Genomic DNA, 14171 nt, shown 5'->3' with positions numbered 1-14171 from the left:
CAGGCGCCCGGTTCTTCCATGGACTCTGCCTTTACTGTATATGTAAGAGAGTCAGATGGCTGAGCGGTGAGGGAGTCGGGCTAGTAATCAAAAGGTTGTCGGATCGATTCTCCGCCGTGCCATATGATTTAGTGTCCTTGGGCAAGGCACTTCACCCTATTTTTGCCTCGGGGGAAATGTCCCTGTACTTACTGTAAGTCGCTCTGGATAAGAGCGTCTGCTAAATGACTAAATGTAAATGTAATGTAATGTAAATGGATTTTCCGATTGGAAACATGCAGTAGAGATAGGGAAAGGGCTGAACAAACATGCAGCATCCAAAGAACATATGCTGTGAAAGTATGTGGAAAGACAAGGGAATGAGGATTGCTACAGGAAGAGAGGTGTCGACTTTGGTTAACGCTGAACAGTTGTGCGCAATAGATACTACCTGTCATCAATAGTAGATGTAATTGGGGGGGAATTGGGGGGGTGCAGAAATTGTTGCAAGAGAAACTGCAGCGAGACATTCCTTATGTCCATTGTTTCAACCACCAATTGCATCCGTGGTCTCGCATGCCCTGGCAGCAGAAAAGGCTTTGTTGGATTTTTTTCAGCACCTGCAATATCCTCTACAAATTCTGCAGGAGCATAACAATCAACAGTAGCCCTCCTGTACAAGGGAGAGAGGTTGAAACACCTCTTGGAGCAACGCTGGATGGGTCACTTTGGCACTGTCTCTGTTGTTTTAAGATCATTTGATGACCTGGTCACCCTCCTCAGAGATCGACAGCCAGAGGACCTATGGCGCAGACGTGCGCGTTGAAGTGGTAGGTCTGCTTCGGACCATGTCTGAGCCCAGCTTCAGGTTCATCGCCGAGATGGTTCACTCTATCCTGTCATACCTCGACCCCCCTAATACCATGCTACAGTCAAAGGACATGGATCTCTTGGAGCGCTGCTGGAGTGCAGAGCCGCCCATGGAAAAGAGAAGGCGCACCATCAACCCAGCATTTGACATGTACATTGTTGAGAAGAGAATCGCACAGAAGGACCCCAACAACGAGGTGGAACCGTGGAGGCTATATTTCAGTTGCATTGATTCAGTGTGTGGGGAAATCAAGGAGCGCTTTGGAGAGCGCAACTGCGCGGTTATGGGTGCATTGAAGGCGCTGGACCCGGAGGACACCGTTTTCCTCAACGCATCTAAGGTCACCCCACTACTGAAGCTCAGCAACACATTTGTGGTGGATACGGAGTACACGGTTGCTTACCAGTTCCTACGTGCGCGAATGGATGACACTTCCCCATCTGACGGAGGTAGATGGACTATGGCAAAAGTTCTGAAATACCTTCACCAGCCTCTTGAGGCAATGCCGAGCGTCATAACTGCTCTGAAACATGCACTAACTTTTGGGGCAAGCACGGCCCTCTGTGAGAATTCCTTCTCCACTTAAAAAAAATTATTCTCAGATCACAGACAGTCGATTCTCCACAAACGAAAGGCCAACCTGATATTGCTAGCTTTCGAGAAGGACTTGACAAAGAAGTTCAGGAGTAAATGGAGGGACATTGTCCTACGCAGATTTCACTCGGTGGCCAATCGTGGTCTCCCGCTCTACTAATGGTGAGTTATCTGGTTTTATCCAGCCTGCCGGCCCTATATGGACTAGTCTAAATTGTTGGTTGTAGGCCTATGTGTTTGTTGTTTCTTGGAAAAACAAACATGTAATGCAAAGCAATGTTTTCTGAAATTCTGTTGTAGGCTACAACAGAATGGCAGCCTACTCTTTACCGACAGACGTCCGCTACTGGCCCCGCTGGCTGCGGCTTGCTGAAGGCCTACCATCGGGATATCGCTCAGATCTCTACATTCTCTACAAATAACGAAGGCAACTACACCATAATCTGAATAAACGATTTACAAATTTATTTTGAAACAGATGACTTTGTACATGTTAGGACCTTCAATATCGATATACAAAACAATAAATTATATTCTAACTATATTCTGATACAGCACTATTATACTAATACAACTAACTGCTGTGTTGCGCTTCGTTTTGGTCATCAGTTTTAGTTTGAAAATGAAGACAATTAAATAAATCAAATTATATGTAGCCGGGTGTGTAACAAAAAATACAGTGTATATATAGGGAGTCAGATGGCTGAGCGGTGAGGGAGTTGGACTAGTAATCAGAAGGTTGCCGGATTGATTCCCCGCCAAGCCAAATTACGTTGTGTCCTTGGGCAAGGCACTTCACCCTACTTGCCTCGGGAATGACCCTGTACTTACTGTAAGTCGCTCTGGATAAGAGCGTCTGCTAAATGTAAATATAAACCTGCAGGGTATTTTGATGTATTTATTTCGGCCACTAGGTGGCGATGTGACGAGCCAAGTGTTAACGCGGACGGTGCATCTTGGTCGTTTACTCTTTTTCTTTTCTGCCCGAGCATGAAAGCAGCACCTCCGTGAATGCCGGAGTAAACCTTGTTAAGTACATATTGTAATACTGTTTTAAAATCATGTTAGAATGTTTGAATTACACCTGTTAGTCTTTTGACTGGATGATGTCTTGTGCTTATTATTGATTTTTGGATGTCTATGGTTTCGTATGTGTTTCCGTGACAGTATATTTATAAGGGTTCCTCCGTCAGGTTTTTTGTTTTCGTTAGTTTTATTATTATTATTATTATTATTGTTATTATTATTAGGTTCCTCCGGCAGGAGGGAACCAATTGTTATTATTGGTATTCTTCTCATTATTATTTTTCTTCTCCTTGCGCCCCAATATCTCAAAAAGTCCCTTGTTATTCATTTTCTAATTTGGCTGATTGATACTACTTTCAAGTGGGTACCCCCACACCAAATCTGGGCCACATCGGACCATAGGGGGCGCCACAGGCCATGCCCAAAAGTCCAATTTTCAAAAAGATGGCATTTCCACCCCATTGCTCCAATTATTCTGAAACTTGGTGTGCATGCCTCATTTTTCTTGAGGAACAAAAAATCCTCAAAAACCCATAAGGTCTGCCATGATGGATTTTCCTGTACAGTGATAATTTTGGAAAACCTTCAAAATTTCTCTTCTCTTGAACCAAAGGTCCAATTGACTTGAAATTTGGTACAGATATGTATCATTGACGTATTTAGAAATTCTAATTAAGGCAATTGAACCAAGTACAAAATAGCTGAAAGGGGTGTATTTATGTAAATGTCCACAATGCCTCAATATGTTTGTGTCACTAAATCAAATGTATTTTTGAAGGATGGTTCAAACCTAATAGGCTTTAAGGTGACATGCCTCTGAAGTACCATGGAAAGTTTTACCTTGATATGTTAAAATATGACTGAATTACAGCTGTTTGAACTTGGACCAAATCTGACAATGCTCGCCATTGGAGAAACAGCTTTTTTTATTATCCAGTTATTGATCTTTGTGTATTCCATGCCTGGGAATTGCTCAATTGGCTGAGATGTTGTGCTGGTAAGCAAAGGTTTGTAGGTTCAAAACCAGTTTTTTATTTTTTATTCTGACAAAACGGTTTCTAGTCTTCCCGATAAATCCTCTGGTTGTTAAACATAGCAATGCGTGTTTATTAGAGCCCATCACAACACTCCAATCATCTGTTTAGCGAGACTGTGTAAACCACTGCAAAACAAGCCAGGTTCAGCACAGTAGCTAGCTACTAGAGGTCAGATGGCTGAGCCGTTAGGGAGTCGGGCTATTAATCAGAAGGTTGTTGGTTCGATTCCCGCCCGTGCCAAATGACTTTGTGTCCTTGGGCAAGGCACTTCATCCTACTTGCCTCGGGGAGAATATCGCTGTACTTACTGTAAGTCGCTCTGGATAAGAGCGTCTGCTAAAATGACTAAATGTACTTGTAGTCTACGCATGGTAGAGATAACGCTAATGGTTATCTCTAATTAAGTAAATTGATTGTTCAGGTGGATCCCTTGTCTGTTGCACAAATTAATTTCAGTAACCTAAGCCAGGACACATCCCCACTGATGCTAGGCATGATTTGACATTCCCTTCCATGACAAGTTATAGCACTCCAAACAACCTTTTAAAAAAACGTAAGTTAATAAAACTTAGTAAACTAATAAAAGTAAGTTATTCTTTACAGCAGCAACCCAGTCATCCCGTTGTCCCATTTTTATAGGAAATGTACAAGCAGTTTCAACTTTGGCTGAATCTAACAACGCTTACCACAGGAGAAACAGCTTACTTTTTAATACAGTTACTGAACATGACACTATTCAACACTGAGAACAGCTCAATGGGCTGGGATGGTGACCTCTAAAGTATAAGGTAATAGGTTGGAATCCAGCCATTATCTTTAAGGCCTGTCATCATTTTGATTATCCGTTTAGTGCAATAGGATGACATCATTCTGAAGTCCCACAAACAATTTCACCTTGGTATTTCAAAATATGATTGAATTAGAGCAGTTTCAAAGTTGGCTGAATCTAACAACGCTCACCACAGGAGAAACAGCTTACTTTTTAATACAGTAACTGAACATGACAATATTCAACACTGAGAATAGCTCAATGGGCTGGGATGGTGACCTGTAAAGTATAAGGTCGTAGGCTGGAATCCAGCCATAATCTTTTGGCCTTTCATAATTTTGATTATCTGTTTAGTTAAACAGGATAACATCATTCTGAAATACCCTGCACAAATTCATGCAATTTCACCTTGAAACTCCTAACCTTTGTCCCAAAGCTGACCAAAGCTAATACTCTGCCCTCTCTATTCATACAATCTCAACAGTTGGTGTGTAGCAGAGAGTATAGAGACTGACTTGTAACCTTATGCTCATGAGTTCAAATCCCCATTCAGCCTATTGTTGGTGGCCAAACATGAAGTAGTTTTGCTCTGTTGTTGTCCAACTCTCAATCTTCTACAGTGTACATTTTTATAATATTTTGCGGAGGAATCCGCATCGCTGCTTGCAGCAATTTTTTTGTTTAGTTTTTCTATGTCAGAGTCCTAAGCCCACTGCCTTATTGTTTTGCATTGTTTTGTATTATTTTGTTTAAAATCATTTTGTGGGGTGGACTTTGTATGAAAGTAACAGTTAATAAACTAACCGGAAAAAGTTATTGTGTCCTGTGTGGGTCTCAGTTCGGCAGGCTACATAGAATATATTGTCGCTGTATTATTCGTTGGGTACGCAACCTAGCTGGCCTATTTATTAGATTGTGAGATTGTAAATAATACCGTTTGTCACCTTTTTGTGCCGGAGTTGGATTATAGGTGAAAACTTGACCTACTATGCTACCATAGGCTGTAAAAAAAACCTTAAAGCAACGTATGCCCCCCCCCGCAAATCAGTGCCTGGCGCAAGGCCTGCTACCACTACTGATACTGCTATATCTTATGCCACTACTAATTCTGAAGATGCTGCTAATATGTCTTTTACCTACTACTATGCTAATAGAAATGTTTAGTTCTACTACGCCACTTAGTGGGTTCACCACCTGACCATTAGAAACCCGATAGCAATGTTGGTTTATGTCAATAATACGATTACTCTGTTTACATGTGTAATTAGTTATGTGATTACTCAAACATCCCTTACAAAAAAGAAGTATATTAAAGTATACTATTAGTATACTAAAATATGGTTAGTACACTTTTAGTTCACTTTTGATATACTTTTAAGATACTTAGAAAACAGTTCACTTTTGATATACTTTTAATATACTTAGAAAACAGTTCACTTTTGATATACTTTAAAGTATGCTTTGAGAATTGTTCACTTTTGTAAGAAGTATACTTAGAAAAAAGTTAACTTTTGATGTACTTTTAAGATACTTTGAAAATTGTTCACTTTTGATATACTTTTAAGAAGTATGCTTAGAAACAGAAAATGGTATACATTTCTTGTGGAGTAAGATGTACGTTTTCTATTATTATACAGCAAAAGCAGTCAAAATAATTTTATAGTACATTACAGGTAACATTTTTTAGATCCATCTCATTCTAATTATACATGTGTATGAAAATCTATTATACTTGCACATTGAATCTTTTTTTGTTACTGAAGCTGTAACCTTAATTACTGCCAAAACATTCTGAAGCCCTATGCTCTCATACTCTTATATATATTATCAATTGGAGTATTAATGGAAAAAAAACGAAAAAGCTACTTGAGAATTTGAAGTTTATACTGTCAAACTGACTGAAGAATGAAATAACGACGTGAAATAATGAACATAGTGTGGCTCATTGGCTAGTCAATTCCCATGATGCAAGGCGGTAAATAGTGTAAAAATGTGCTGATAAGTTTGACGTTTGTTCGAAATACAAATGTAACTTCATGAATTTCAATTTTAAATGTGTCTGCTTAGAATGTAGTGTTTTGTTGCGTGGTAATTGTCATTGTTGTGCTGGTTTACCATTGTAACCATGAGTTAAATGACTGTTACGTTTCATAAGAAGAGCTGAATCCACATTCGCTGTATTTTGCACAGTAGGTATATTCTTTCAGAATCTGCAGTGTAACATTGTGAGGGACCCCGTTCTCGCCATGTGACACTAGATCTGAGGCGTCTGAGGGGCCCCAACATTTTAATTTATTAGTAAGTCATAGTAACATTTATTTGATCAAGTTTACCTCTTGAGGTACCTACATTAATTGAAAGTGCACTTGAAAGTATTGCAAAGTATACTTTGAGACTCTTTAGGAAGTATACTTCATGAACTGAAAGTGCACTACACACGCTACTTTGCAGTATTCAAAAGTAAACTATAAGTGTACTTAAAAGTGTACTAAATGACCTAAAAAGTGGGCCAATTTAGTTTACTTAGTACAAAAAAAGTATATAAATAAGTACACTGCTAGTATACTTTAAGTAACATAATAATAGTATACTTTTTATACTAAGTATACTTACAAAATAAACTTGAAGTATACTTCTTTTTTGTAAGGGATGTCTACATGATTTTTTTATTAATAGTTGTATGCTCCACGGACAAAACTTGCACCATCATCCTTCTGCAACAAAGTGTCGCCGTGTCTTGTTGTATGTTTCAATCAACACATTGAATCCTACTAAGAAAGCCAAGTAAACGCACTCAATGATAGGCTACATCTGCTACTGATATTACTATCAGGGACGTGCACACGCTATGGCTCAAGTTGCCCGGGCAACTGCCCGTTTGCCCTCCTCGAGTCAAAGTGCCCCTCCGAGGAAAATAAATAAATAATAGTGAATTTAAACAGCTGCCGAATTTCATGTAGACCTAGATTTTAAAAATCGCCTCCCGAAACATTTCATAATGTAGCCTTATTCACTTCCAATCGATAATCCTATGGGCAACGAGAGTGGAAGTCACAAGGGGAGGGGGTATGCCCCCTACTCTGTTTACTCTGTGGTACTGCCAAGCCCCCACCCCTCGCCCCTCGGCTTGAAGCAACAGCCCCGGTGGATGTAAGTGGTATTGCATTACGGTTAGGTTTCCGTGTCTTCCGGTCGTTTTTATTCTATTAACTCCAGTCAACATTTACAAAACTATCTCCCCAATAATTTTGTTCGATTCTCGAACCTGGCTCATACTACTAGCTTTTTCATAGAATTATTTTTCCAGATTTTTGCTAAGTTTGAGACCAATCCGAAATGAGTAAACTAGCACCCCATTTATTTGCTTACGTCAATAAAAGTTGCCTGCAAATGTGCTCGCGTATACTAACAGGGCACGAGCACAAAAGTTCACATTGGCCGATAGCCGCTTTACATGGAGCTGAATGAGCCATAGACTTACATTGAATGAGCACAGGGAGAACTGGCTTGAGTTGCCTGCCCTTTTGTAGCAAGTTAAGCAAATGGTTGTCACACATACATGAAATGTTGTTAATATAGTTTATTCCCGTTATTTTAAAACAGATTTGATTTTTCGTAAAAACGTTCATGACATGATGGCATATATAATATGTCAAGCGCGAGCATAGATTGTTGACGTCTATCTGGAGCAAAGACGAAGATTAATACTTTAACCGGTAACCACAATAAGAAATTATATAGGCCTATATTTAAATAATATTAGTCTTGCCTTCAAAAGCTTTTGTTAAACACACCCATTATTCTTTTTTGGATCGTGTCATCAAGCAAGACTGCTTTTGTGGGACAATGAAGGTCCTCAGTGACTCTATATGTTTCACCCCCACTTACATCTGATGGAAATGTCTTGTAGCCTATATGGTTCTGCGAATATTCCCCTTTCAAAGGCAAATGTCCAATAAAGTGTATTTTAGACACAGTTCTCAAGCTTTTATTTATTACATTATTACCAAGTTTTGTTAGATCACGTTATATCCATTAATAGGCGTTTGGTTTTGTAGGATGAACATATAAACCACAGGCCATATTTCTACACTGATGTTAAATTGAAGGCAGTGTGAATTTCGTGGCATTTCGTTTGAATAAAGCCTAAAAATGAAAGTAAGCTATGGTAAGTCTGTATTATGGAAGATTTCGGTTACCAAAATAACTATTAAGCTTTCTTTGCCTTGCGAGAACGGAGCTGTTCATGTTAACAGTTTATTTCATCTGATACAATGCGTTGGAAATCATACTCATATCACAAAGAAAAAAAGCAACCTGTGTGATGAGTTCCATCTAGAATAGCCCTATATTTAGCTCTATAGCCTATTTCTAAAAAACAAGTGAAAGGAATACTATACAGTAAAAGAATACATTTCTGTTAAGTTTGCATCATGTGTCTGATTCTTATCGGACTTGTACCCCATTCTGTCACTGCAATGCCTTAGCTCACACGCTCGTAACAGCTCGTAACCATACAAATCTATACTGGTTGTCGCAAAGTATGACGTATACAGCTAGTTGCAAGCGTGCACGAGGTCTCGGAGCCAGGGAAAAAAAGAGCCACTGGTTAAAGCTTGACCGGAAGACACGGAAGTGGAAATATGGCCACGTCCAGTCTCGCGCTCTCGCTTGCCTCACTGCGCCACTGAGCACTTTTCATAGAAATGAATGGGGACGCCATCTTGGAAGACAAAAGTAGCTTACTCTCTATATATTAACTCTATGGGTACTGGCACGCGACCGCCACCTGAGCCTGCATTTTCTTGCACTTAAGAGATGGTCACGGTTGTTTTATTCTGTGTCGATAAAAAACTGCTTTGACGTTGTCAGAAAAGGTGAGTTTTAAGTTGTAGAAATGTATAATAAACGAACAATCATCATCAAGTTTTATGAAATCAATTAAAATCTTCATAAATCCAGGCTCAGTTAGCCACGTTTAGCCTAAATAATCAGACTGCTAGCTTGCCTACCAGACAACCAGCCCGTTATCACATGCACATTTTTTGGTAGGAAAACTAAGCTACATGATGGTTACACTAAGCTGCTGATGGTTAGTTCATAACATTTTGTTTTAACAAGAAGAATAAATGATGGAAGTAATGCATGACATTATGTTATGTTGGACCAACTGGCTAATGGGGTGTAGACCCAAATGCACGACTCCACTGAAGGTCGGGTTGACTGTTTATTGAAATTGAGGTGAAGGAGAGCGAAGGAGATCCGGTGGGGCAGGCAGGTGTGGCAGGCAGGCTGATGAACCGGAGGATGTGGTCTGTAGCAGGCAGAGAGAAAACAAGGTATTAGGATGGACTAGCTATCGTACCATATACTAGGAGCCGATACTACCTTCTGGACGAAGTGTTGAACTGGCGATGAGTGACAGGTAAACCGGGGTTGAAATACTGTGGTGCTGATGAGGGGATGGGTTGCAGGTGTGTCAATTACACAGAAGGAATGGAGTATGGCATGAAACCTGGAGCCGCACATGGGTAAAACAGAAATCCCGGCCCGGATTAGGCCGGGGACATAACACATTAATTATTATGATTAGTAGGCAGGCAATTCTTTTCTTTTTTTGGGGGGGGGGCTTTTTTCAGGCCAGAGCAACTGCCCTTCAAAGTTCCTGTGCACGACCCTGATTACCATCCCAACTAATTTCAGCTGTTAAACCTTTAATATTCTTGTTACAACTAGCTAGCCTACTTCTTCTGTTTAACAGGTCAACTTTCAGCTTCTCCCGCATTGTAGTTTATTTAAGCTCTTAGCTTTGTTAGATGATGCAGTTCAGCTTCCACACTGCCTCTTTAGAGTGAGTCACACATTTTTTTTAATTATTTCAGATTTCAGCATTCCAACGCATTTTCAGCAGGAAATGCATGTTCTAGTTTGGCTTTCTTGCACTTTGGCCTTGGCTAAACCAATTTGCCACACTCTCCCTAGTATCAAAATCCCAGCTCCATGCGTTAGCTCCATGGCCCAACTCCGTAACTCAGGGGTGGACAATTAATTTTGACAAGGTGCCACATGAGAAAATTGAAATGTGTTGAAGGGCCGCATCAACATTAACTTGAACTTAATTCTGCTCACTATTCATTTTCCCCCATTGTAAACAGCAGTAAAGTATTTATTTTGATTAGTTGCTACTGGCTATCAGAAGAATAAGGATATTTTGTAAATATTTTACATGTTGGTCAACTAGGAAAAGACTATGGAAGTAACAGTAAAAACTAAAATATTCATTACATCAGTGTTTCATTTTATTTGTAACTAGTTAATCTTTACAAACACTAAAAAGTTGTTTTGCAGTATGTTAAAGATATGCAATTGATCAACTTTATAGAAAAAGCAATACTTTTGTTCCAATTAATTTTGTTCTGTGAGAGGAATCCAGCGGGCTTGAACAAGTGCATCGAAATCTGTCTGAATGTCTGAGGTGGATATGCGAAGGACAGCTGGCAGGTGATGATCCGGGTCTGCAATTTAACTAAACCATTAACCATCAGCCCGCGCTGAATCATACATATTGATTTGATTTATATTTCCTGCGTGTGTGCCTCTCTTTTTTTCTTATTTATAGTTACAAGAATGCTGCTTGGTGTTGGTGGCAAATAATAATTACTGGTTGTTATTTCAAGGTGGTTGAGGTGAAAATTACATTTAGTCATTTAGTAGACGCTCTTATCCAGAGCGACTTACATTAAATACGGGGACAGTCCTCTGAGGCAAGCAACCTTCTGATTACTAGCCCGATTCACTAACCACTCAGCCACCTGACTCCCCACAAAAACGTATAAAAAATACATTTGGAAGCTTCGATATCGTGAATCTCCATAAAATCCGAGTCTGAATGATGATGTATAACGGTGCGTTCACACTGCAGCGGGGCGGGCAGAGCGGGGCGTCGGCTTCCAATTCATTTTCAATGAAACCAGGCTTTGACGCCCGCGTAGGGCATTGTTGGAAAGCAAGCGGGGCATCGACGCTCGCGTAGGGCATTGTGGGAAGGCGAGCGGGGCGGCGAAAGTTGGATTTTCTCAACTTTATGTAAATGAGGAGCGTGAAAACGCCAGCGATGGCCAATCGGGTTGGTTTCTTGTTTCTTGTAACGTAGCAACTGTTTGTCATGGTAAACATTTCTAGGTTTGACAATTTAAAGATGGAAGAGCAACTTATCGTATGTGTGTCTTCATACCCAGTATTGTATGATACGTCTATGTTCGATTACAGAGACGTAAAAAAAAAAAAATATGCCTGGCGCAGGGTTGCTGAGGTTGTCGGCGTCCCTGGTGTGTTGTATTTTATACTTTAATTCAGTTTCTTCACATTACGTAACTTTCTTCTGTGCTAGCTGCATAGTCTAGCTAGCTCACCCGGCACACGATTGACATTCAACGCTGAAATGCTGGCTGTTAGCCACTCGCTATCCATACAGTGAATGTGCAGTGGCAAGGCATAATCTAGCGATTGATTTGCAGAGATTTCGAGTAATACAATAAAAGGTTACACATGTCAAAGTTTATGTCTGATGCATTTTTTTTTCCAGCCGGAAAAAGACCCGTTCCATAGAGTGCGGGTGGCATTTAATCTTTCACTCTGCCGAAAAAAGTGTGGAAAAAGATAACCTATTGTGTGCTGTAGATAACATCATGTCAGATCTAGAACGCGTATCGGATTTTTGCTTAATGTGTGTAAAAGTTGTATTTTGTCTGCACATTTGCCATGACATTATACAAACTACAACAGTGATTTAAGAGAACTACAGCTCTGAATGAATCTGTCTGAAATGCCCCCAAGCGTGGTGCACTGTGGGAAGGCCGGCGGTGCAGAGTGGTAAAAAACGCTGCAGTGTGAACGCACCGTAATGGATAAAGAGTTAATGATGTTCTGCGTGTGGTAGAGACGCATTTTCTATTGATAAAAATGTATGGGAGGAATTTGAGTATAAACTGCATGCAAAACAGCGATTTGGCGTATATATGGGTCGCAAAATAGATGTGTAAACCCGTGTCATAGATACGCAGGAGTATGAAACTGGGTTGGCGGAGCGGACGCCATGCTGACTGCCGAGTCTTCTGCTTCTTTGTTAGGCTGTCACTCATAATTCCCGCATCTGAGTTGAAGTCACGCCCCCTACACAAAATCGGGGCACAAAGTCTGAAAAAAATTACAAATTAGCCGTTTCATCAATAAAATAAGCACATTTTCAGCAAGTACAATGCCCATTTATCATCACGTTTGAATTCAAATACTGATTTACATGTACCTTTTAGCTGAAGTATGAATTGTAAAAACTTACAGCAATGGCGGTCAAAGGATTTGTTTGTGTTGTTGGTCACGGCAACGCCGCCCCCGCGTCTGACGCAAGCGGTTCTTAATACGGACCAATCACAGCCAAGGGGGTTCCGTAACTACCCGAAATTACGACGGATAAGGCCGATATATGCTTCGGCGTTTTTCGAAAAACCGACACATGGGAATGCCCTCGTCTCCGTGGAACGCCCTCAACGAGCTCTCCGTCAGCCTTCAGACAGCCTCGGACACCTTGAGGTGCACATCCTGAATTCTCTAACTATCCGTCATAATTTCGGAGAGCTACGGAGAGCTACGGAGAGAGCTACGGAGACCCCTTGGCTGTGATTGGTCAGTATTAAGAACCGCTTGCGTCAGGGGCAGGGTTGCTGTGATAAACAGGACGAACAGAATCCTTTGACCGCCATTGCTGTAAGTTTTTACAATTCATATTTCAGCTAAACAGTACATGTAAGTCAGCATCTGAATTAAAATGTGACGAGACATGGGCAGTTTAGTTGCTGAAAAATTGCATATTTTATTGATGAAACGGCTAATTTGTAAATTTGCTCTGACTTCTCGGTAACCTAGGTAAATAAACACTCGATGACGTCTTACAAAAAACCGTTGCGCCACCTACTCTTCTGGCGGTGAATTGTTTTCAGCACCCACAGCCTACGGAGAACATAAACGCAATCTATCCGTCCGTATCCGTGCGTATCTGTGCGTATCCGTGCGCCCGCCCTTTCGTAAAGGGAGACACAGAAGCATATTTCGGCCTTCAGAAAATTCTGGAGGTGCACGTCGAGCTCTCCGGGGTTCTCCAAGGACTCTCGGAGAGCTCGGGGAGCTTGGAGAGCGCGTTCCACGGAGACGAGGGCGTTCCCATGTGTCTGTTTTTCGAAAAACGCAGAAGCATATATCGGCCTTAAGGCTCCATAAGGACTACAGAGACTCATCCTGAGAGACTACAGAGAAAGACTCAACCAGAAACAGCAGAAACCAGACAGAGGATCAACCAGAGAGAAACAAGCTTCCAGAAACAAGAGGGAAATCGTTTTGGAACTCACAACTGGAAGATATACAATGAAGAAAGGCTTGGCTCTGTCCCTTTAGATTTTGCATCTCTAACAAAGTCAGAGAGGTTCATTTAAAGATGTTATACAGTTTCTACCCATCTCAATGTCAAATGCATATTTTGCAACACTGATGCTAAAACTCTTATACATTTATTTTTTACTTGTCCATATACTGATAACTCAGTAACTAACCCAGTATTTCTAATAGACTTTAATCTCTTGATAGAATCTCTTAATCTGGTACGAAATAAGAAAGCCTTACATTACATACTATTCAATATTATAAGGAACTGTTTTCAAATGTCTCTGCTCTGATTATATATCTCTTTCTCTTTTTGACTGTCTTGATTGTTATCCACTACTTCAATCTTTGTGTCATTACTGGGGTTTTTTGTATTTAGTTTTTCATTATTGTATTTGTAAACAGTACTTGTATTTGTACTATGCTTCTGTATTTGAGACCTGATCACTTGTTCACTTAATTA

The sequence above is a fragment of the Hypomesus transpacificus genome, chromosome 24 (assembly GCF_021917145.1).
Source record: "Hypomesus transpacificus isolate Combined female chromosome 24, fHypTra1, whole genome shotgun sequence".
Lineage (NCBI taxonomy): Eukaryota > Metazoa > Chordata > Actinopteri > Osmeriformes > Osmeridae > Hypomesus > Hypomesus transpacificus.
This window is presented reverse-complemented; position numbering follows the sequence as displayed.